Source organism: Sturnira hondurensis, unplaced genomic scaffold, assembly GCF_014824575.4.
Source record: "Sturnira hondurensis isolate 20B ecotype Veracruz unplaced genomic scaffold, ASM1482457v3 Scaffold0019865, whole genome shotgun sequence".
Lineage (NCBI taxonomy): Eukaryota > Metazoa > Chordata > Mammalia > Chiroptera > Phyllostomidae > Sturnira > Sturnira hondurensis.
In genome coordinates, this window is record NW_028092496.1 from 56,177 (window position 1) to 63,711 (window position 7,535).

The window sequence follows — 7,535 nt, forward strand, 5'->3', positions numbered from 1 at the left end:
TGACCCTATCAGCAGCCCTGCTTTCTTGCTTCTGTAAACCTGCTTAGCTGTGTGCTGCTGCTGCGTGGACACTGCAGCAGTCAGGTTCTCTGTGTAACTGGTTCTGATAGGAGTGGCTCTGGTTTTGAAGGTCATGAACTGAGGTCCAAGGCTGACCATGTGATTTATAGGGTGTTTGCAAGGTCTAAGCTTCAGAAAGGTGAAAAATGTCCCTACGAATCTAAGGACTTTTAGCTGCCAGATACTGAGTTTATGGATAAATCTGGATAGGTAAAAAGGCTATAGAAGGTTTGTGAATATTGCAGAAAGTCTGTGGGAAGTTATAAAAATAAATGGAAATGTGAAAGTTTTGGAAAGAAATTATGTGGTGTTAGTAATAGAAGGTATAAGGCATGGAGATGCATCTTGATGGGTATTAGAAGGAGAACGATTTTTCTTCAAGCCTTGTGTTTTTCTCCCTACCTGATCCCTCCAGAATTTGGCATTCTGAAGGAATGAATGATGACGTAAGGTTTCTTTGCATAAAACCAATAAGACCAGTCATTATTAGTGGTTTTGTTAACCAGGACTTTGACTGGAATGTCACACCTGAAGGAGGCATGTATGGGTTCTGGTCGTTACCAGAGAGCTCAGAGGAACTGGGATTGACCTGTGAAGCTAGCAAAAGCCCACGAGAAAAGCCTGGTACATTGGTTGGTTGTTTGATTCCAGCCAGCCTTTCCAGGGAAGGAACAAAGGTTGCCTTCCTGAAAGATGGCTAAAAAGAACCAGTAGGCACAATGGAGGCTCAAAGATTTGAGTGAAATGACTGGTAGAAGTGAAGCCAGATGGCGGATGTGTGGCTCTGCTTCTGTGCCCCGAGAGGCAGACTGAGAAGTCAATCTGAAGGTTCCCTTTGTGAGTTCCAGCAAAGCAGACTTGAAGATCATAAGTGATCCAGGCTGCTCTTGGTGTGTTTATGCAAATGAACAGTCAAAATCAAAAGTGGGACCCAAAGTAGTCCCTGTAAATAACAGTAAGGGTGATCTTAAGGAGAAAAATTATAGTTCAAGGAAAATCACTATGCTCAGTATTGGATATCAGAATGGTGCAACTAACTGTCTTATTTTCATTTAAGAGTTGAAACCAGGTTTGTGATGTCACCAAAGATGTACAATTTACAGGTGCAAAGGACTTGTCAAATTGCCACTGTTAAATGTCATTTCAGGAAGGACCTTGCAATGGAATGTCATCCCAAAAGACAGTCTCACAGGCACAGCAACTGGTTTGGGAATTATTGTGTGAATTAACCTGTGTCTTTTTCTGTTTACATAGGCCGTATGCCTATGGCCTGCCTATGCCTATGGATGATTAGTTACAATATAGGCCTCACTTAAGGAGCCCATCTTCATCATCGCCCCCCCTTGAGACTCAACGGTTTGATTGAACTAAGTAGTTAGGTTGATAACAGTTGGGGTGGTCTGTGGGCTTCCCTTTAGAACTGATTTTCCCTTTTCTGTCTTGATAACTTTGACAGAAAGGGCTCAGAAATCTGAAAGGAGGGAAATCTTTATGTATTCCCCTCAGCCCAAGTGCGATATAGCAGGCCACAAGAGTCTTGGAGAGGTGTAGCATGCCTTGTACACCTTTCTCCAGATAAGCCATTCTTTACTGAAGTCCCTGCCTTTGTCATTTAATAGTTATAACTTAATTGTGCTTCCAATTTCTTGCCTAATCTGTCACCTCCAGAAAATGACCTGACCAGAAGGCCAACGGTCCAGTAATGCCAGCCTTTGGACACCAAGCCTGCAACTTCCTGATGACCGCCAACTGACCAAGACCCTGTGAGGTCCTTCCCCTTGCAGGAAGGACTCCCTCCATGCTGCACCCCCTCCTCCTCTTTCAGGGTACCCCTGACCCAAGGGTAGGTAGAACGACGTCCATGTCCAGCCTGAAGTAGTTATAAGAAGATGAGACCTTTGTCCATTGTCCCTTATATGATCCCAGAAGGAGAAAGGAATCTCAGAACCCCTCCCTAATAGTAAATCACAGGAGGAGAAAAATGATGAGGAAAGAAACCTCATTAATGCTCTGAATCCAGGAAAAGGGGAGGGGGAAACCTGTGTATTCCTAGGAGAAGAGTGTTGCTATTTTGTTCATGAAAGTGGCTTACTAGAAGAGAACTTACAATGCATAAATGAACTTAAAGACAGACTACGGCCCAGAGCCGAGACGGGAGCACCCTCCTGGTGGCAGAACACTCTTCTCTCCTTCCTAGCCCCTGTCCTTGGACCCTTGATCATTCTCATCCTAGTCATTACCGTAGGACCCTGGGCCATCAGGACAGTAGTCAGCCAGTTAGAAGGAGCACTAGTATAGAAGACCACTAGCCGCATTCTCATGCTCCAGCAACAACAAGAGTAGAGAGTCCAGTTATTGGATGCTGAGACAGACAAAAGCACTGTCTAAGCACCCACAGGGGGCAATGATAGAGAAAAGCCCCTTTTCCATTAGCCTAAGAACGCCTTGTAAGAGAGTCTAACTTCCGCATTCTGCCTCTGTAACTCGCTTTGCCACGTAGACAGGAAGGCCCTGCAGACTATATAAACCCCAAGAACCCTTTGTTCAGGGCTCAGAATTTGGAGGTCACTCTCCTCTGGGCCCGTGCACATAATAAAGATTGTGCTCCTGAACACTCGGTGTCTGGTCGCTTCATTTTTCTGTAACAATAGAGATTCAAATAATAGCAACTGGTTTTACTATGAAAATGTAACAAACTATATTCTCTTCTTGTGTCCTATAGTTTGATCTTTTCTCTTATTTCCTGACCTGGCTGAATTAATGCAGTGCTATTTTAGGGAGCCCAGGTAACCCAAAAGAATCTGCAGATAATCCAGAGCCCATTTTACTGTGTATGATTGATTGATTTTTCCTAAAGCATGTAAAATAAATACATATAACTTCAATGGGAAAGAAGACCTATCTGGAATATAACTGAGAACCATAGGAATCTCTAGGTTTAATGGTAATTCTTGGGAAGTAACCTGGACATGCTACTTGTGAATATTATGGTTAACCTTGGTTTCTGTGGGGGCGACTTTCCTCGAAAGTCCCCCTGTGTGCCACAGATGAGAGTAAACATGACTGAGACATGATGTGATCTGTTTGAGGAAGAGAGGTGGTCAGTTTCCTAGAGGAAAAAGGCCTTGAGCAGTTGCCAGTTTCTCCAAGGAGAAAGAGGCGTTGAGCTCCCTCCTCCAGGGGCTTTCATTGGGTTGTAACATACAGGAATACAGGATGGCAAGGATCAAACAGCAGATAACATTTCAAAGAAATCTGAGGGCTTAGTTTGAGTCAGAGTCTGTCAGGAACAGAGTTTTAGGGTTTCCTGCTTGAACCCTTAACATATGAATGAAAGCACTCTTAGCAGAGCAGATTTCACAGGTTTTTAAGGAATTCTTTGTGATGCCAGATTTTTCCCCAGGACACACTCTAGCAAGGAAAGGAGCTGCACCTCTCCCCATCAGGCATTCAGGCTTAAGGGTATTCAAGCCAGGAACTGCTTCTCCCAGAGAACATGGGGACTCGGGCTATGTCAAAGCCGGGGTGGGAGGTGAGAATCCATTGCTCTTTGTTGCAACACCCCGAGTCCTTCCATGATGGCCTCCCAAGTGGTTGTGTCTGCCCTAGGTTGCCCCTCCTCTGAGGGGTCTTACCTGTCAAGGACTTCTGACCATGCTTTGGGGGCAGGGAGGAAACTGAGGCAGCATTTGCTACCAGAGACAAGCTTTGTCTCCTATGGCTCACATTCCAGAGGTCACTCATTCATTCATCCTTAGCCACAGCGGGTAGAGAGTTACAATTCCTGAAACCAGGCAGGGGGGTCCACTACTGGTTCCCTCTTGTAACCTCTAATTGTGTGGAATGGAAGTCAGTCCAGTAAAACAAAAAATGAAAGCTCAGCTCCCACTTTGTTTAAAACCTGTTGGACTACAATTTCAAGACTAAAATATTGTGAATATGTGTATGTACATACATTGTGTCAATCCTCTGGCCTCCCGTGTAGTCCTTCACCATGACTTCTCTGACTACTTCTCCCAGGCATAGTAAATATGGTTTAAATGTCAGCCTCCTCTGGTACAAGCAACTAAAAGGTAGAAATTACTCATTTATTTGAATGAAGCAAAATTATTTTATACAATTTCTGTCATTTTTAAAATGGGTTCGATAGGTAGCAAAAGTTTTCTGAAGCCTTTTGTTAAATAGCTTTGAAGTAAAAAGAAAAAAAACCCACCGGAGAAAGTATGTTTTAAATCTGTTTTTTTTTTTGGTAGTACATTTTTAGATTTCATTGTGCTATGTTTAATTTGATTTGCCTGGTCCCACTGGGCATTGCAGTAACTCAGATTCTGGTTTGAAGTCCATTCCCTATCATTTTTTCCTGTTATCCCATTCCCCCTTCCTTCTGGTTACTGTCAGTTCCTAATTTCAATGTCTCTGGTTATATTTTGCGTGCTTGTTTCTTTTGTTCTTAGGTTCCACTTATAGATGAGATCATATGGTATTTGCCTTTTACCACCTAGCTTATTTCACTTAGCATAAAGCTTTCCAGTTCCATCCTTGCTGTTGCAAAGGGGAGGAGCTCCTTCTTTCTTTCTGCTGCATAGAATTCCATTGTGTATATATACCATAGTTTTTTGATCCATTCATTTACTGATGGGCACCAAGGTTGCTTCCAGCACTTGGCTCTTGCAAATTGTGCTGCTATGAATATTGGGGTGCATACATTCTTTTGAATTAGTGTTTTAGGATTCTTAGGGTATAATTCTAGCAGTGGAATCACTGGGTCAAAGGCAGTTCTATTTTTAGTTTTCTGAGGAAATTCCATACTGTTTTCCACAGAGGGTGCAACAGTCCACATTCCCACTAATAATGTACTAAAGTTCTCTTTTCTCCACAACCTTGCCAGTGTTTGTTATTTTGTTTATGATGGCCACTCTCACTGCTGTGAAGTGGTATCTCATTATGGTTTTAATTTGCATCTCTCTGATGCCTAGTGATGCTGAACATCCTTTCACATGTATGTGCCCTCTGTATGTCCTCCTTAGCAAAGTATCCGTTCAGGTCTTTCACCCATTTTTTAACTGGATTGTGTTTCTTTCTGGAGTGGAGTCATGTGAGTTCTTTATATATTTTGGAGATCAAACCCTTATCTAAGTTATCACTGGCAAATATATTTTCCCATATGTTTGGTTCCCTTTTCATTTTTCTGATGTTTTCTTTAGCCATGCAGAAGCTTTTAAAAAATTATTAAGTCCCATTTGTTTATTTTTTCCATTATGTCCCTTGCTCTAGGGGATATGTCCATCAAAATATTACTGTGGAGAATATCTGAGATTTTCTTGCCTATGTTCTCCTCCAGAACTTCTATGGTGTCATGTCTTATATTTAAGTCCTTCATCCATTTTGAGTTTATCTTTGTGTATGGTGTAAGTTGGTGGTTGAATTTCTTATTTATTTATTTGTTTGTTTGTTTATTTATTTATTGCATGTAGCTGTCCAGATCTTCCAACACCAATTCTTAAACAGGCTATTTTTACTCCATTTTATTTTATATTGAATATTAATTGACCATAGAGACTTGAGTTTATTTCTGGGCTCTCTATTCTGTCTCACTGATCTATGAGTCTGTTCTTATGCCAGTACCAGACTGTTGTGATTACCATAGCCTTGTAATATAGTTTGATGTCAGGTATTGTGAACCCTCCTACTCTGTTCTTCTTTGTCAAAATTGAGATAGCTATTCGGGGTCATTTATGGTTCCATATACATTTTTGAAATGTTTGTTTTATATCTGTGAAGTATGTTATAGGTATTTTCACAGGGATTGCATTGAATCTCTGAATTGCTTTGGGTAGTATGGACATTTTGATGATGTTAATTCTTTCAATCCATGAACATGGTATATGTTTCCATTTGTTTGTGTCTTCCTTGATTACTTTCTTCAGTGTTGTGTAGTTTTCTGAGTACAGGCCTTTTACCTCCTTGGTTAGGTTTATTCCTAGGTACTTTATTTTGCGTGTTGCTATAGCAAATGGGATTTTTATCCTGATTTCCGTTTCTGATATTTTGTTGTTTGTGTAAAAAATGCTTTAGATTTCTATATATCGACTTTGTATTCCACTGCTTTGCCAAATTCTTCTTGCTAGATCAAGTACTTTTCTGGTGGAGCCTATAGGGTTTTCTATGTACACTATCATATCATCTGCAAACAATGACAGTTTTAGTTCCTCCTCTCTGATCTGGATGCCTTATATTTCTGTTTCTTGTCTGATCACTGTGGCTAGGATTTCCAATACCATGGTGAATGGAAGTGTTGAAAGCAGACATCCTTGTCTTGTTCCTGATCTTAATGGAAAAGTTTTAGTTTTTGCCCATTGAGTATGTTGTTGGATGTAGGTTTCTCGTATACGGGCTTTATTATGTTTAGGTTTTCTTTCTCCAATCCCACTTTCCTGAGTGTTTAATCATAAATGGGTGTTCTACCTTATCAAATGCTTTTTTGGGCATCTATTGGTATGATTGTGTGGTTTTTATTTTTCCTTTTGTTTATGTGATATATTACATTAATTGATTTGTGAATATTGTATCACCCTTGTATCCCTGGAATGAACTCCACTTTATCATGGTGTATGATCTTTTTAATGTATTATTGGATGCAGTTTGCCAATGTTTTGTTGAGGATTTTAGTGTCTGTGTTCATCAGCGACATTGGCCTGAAGTTTACTTTCCTTGTTGTGTCAATATCTGGTTTTGGAATTAGGATGATGCTGGCTTCATAAAAAGAGTTTTGGATTCTTCCATCATTTTGGGCTTTTTGGAATAGTCTGAGAATAATAGTGGTTAGCTCTTCCTTAAATGCTTTGTAGAATTCTCGTGTGAAACCCTCCAGTCCAAGCCTTTTGTGTGTTGGGAGTTTTTTCATTACTGCTTCAATTTCACTAGCTGTTATTGGTCTGTTCAGGTTTTCTTCTTCTTCTCCATTCAGTTTTGGAAGATATATGTTTCTAGGAATTTGTTTATCTCACCCAGGTTTTCAAATTTCTTGTCATATAGCTGTTCATAGTAATTTCTTACAAGCCTTTGTATACTGTGCTATGAGTTGTAATCTCTCCTCTTTCCTATCTGATTTTCTTATTTGGTTTCTTATTTCTTCCTTTTATTCTTGATTAAAGGAAGGTTAAAGGGCTTGTTGATTTTGTTTAGCTTTTCATAGAATCAGATCCTGGGTTTATTGATCCTTTGAATTGTTCTTTTAGTCTCTATGTCCTTTAAGTATGCTCTGATCTGGATTATTTTGTTTCTTCTACTTTCTCAGGGCTCTGTTTGTTGTTGTTCCTACAGTTATTGTAGATGTAGGGAAAGGTTGTTTATTTGAAATGTGTCTATCTTTTTTAACTTCCCTCTTAGGACTTCCTTCACTGTATCCCATAAGGTTTGGATTGTTGTGTGTTCATTTTCATTTGTGTCCAGAAACTTTTTGATTGCTTCCTTGA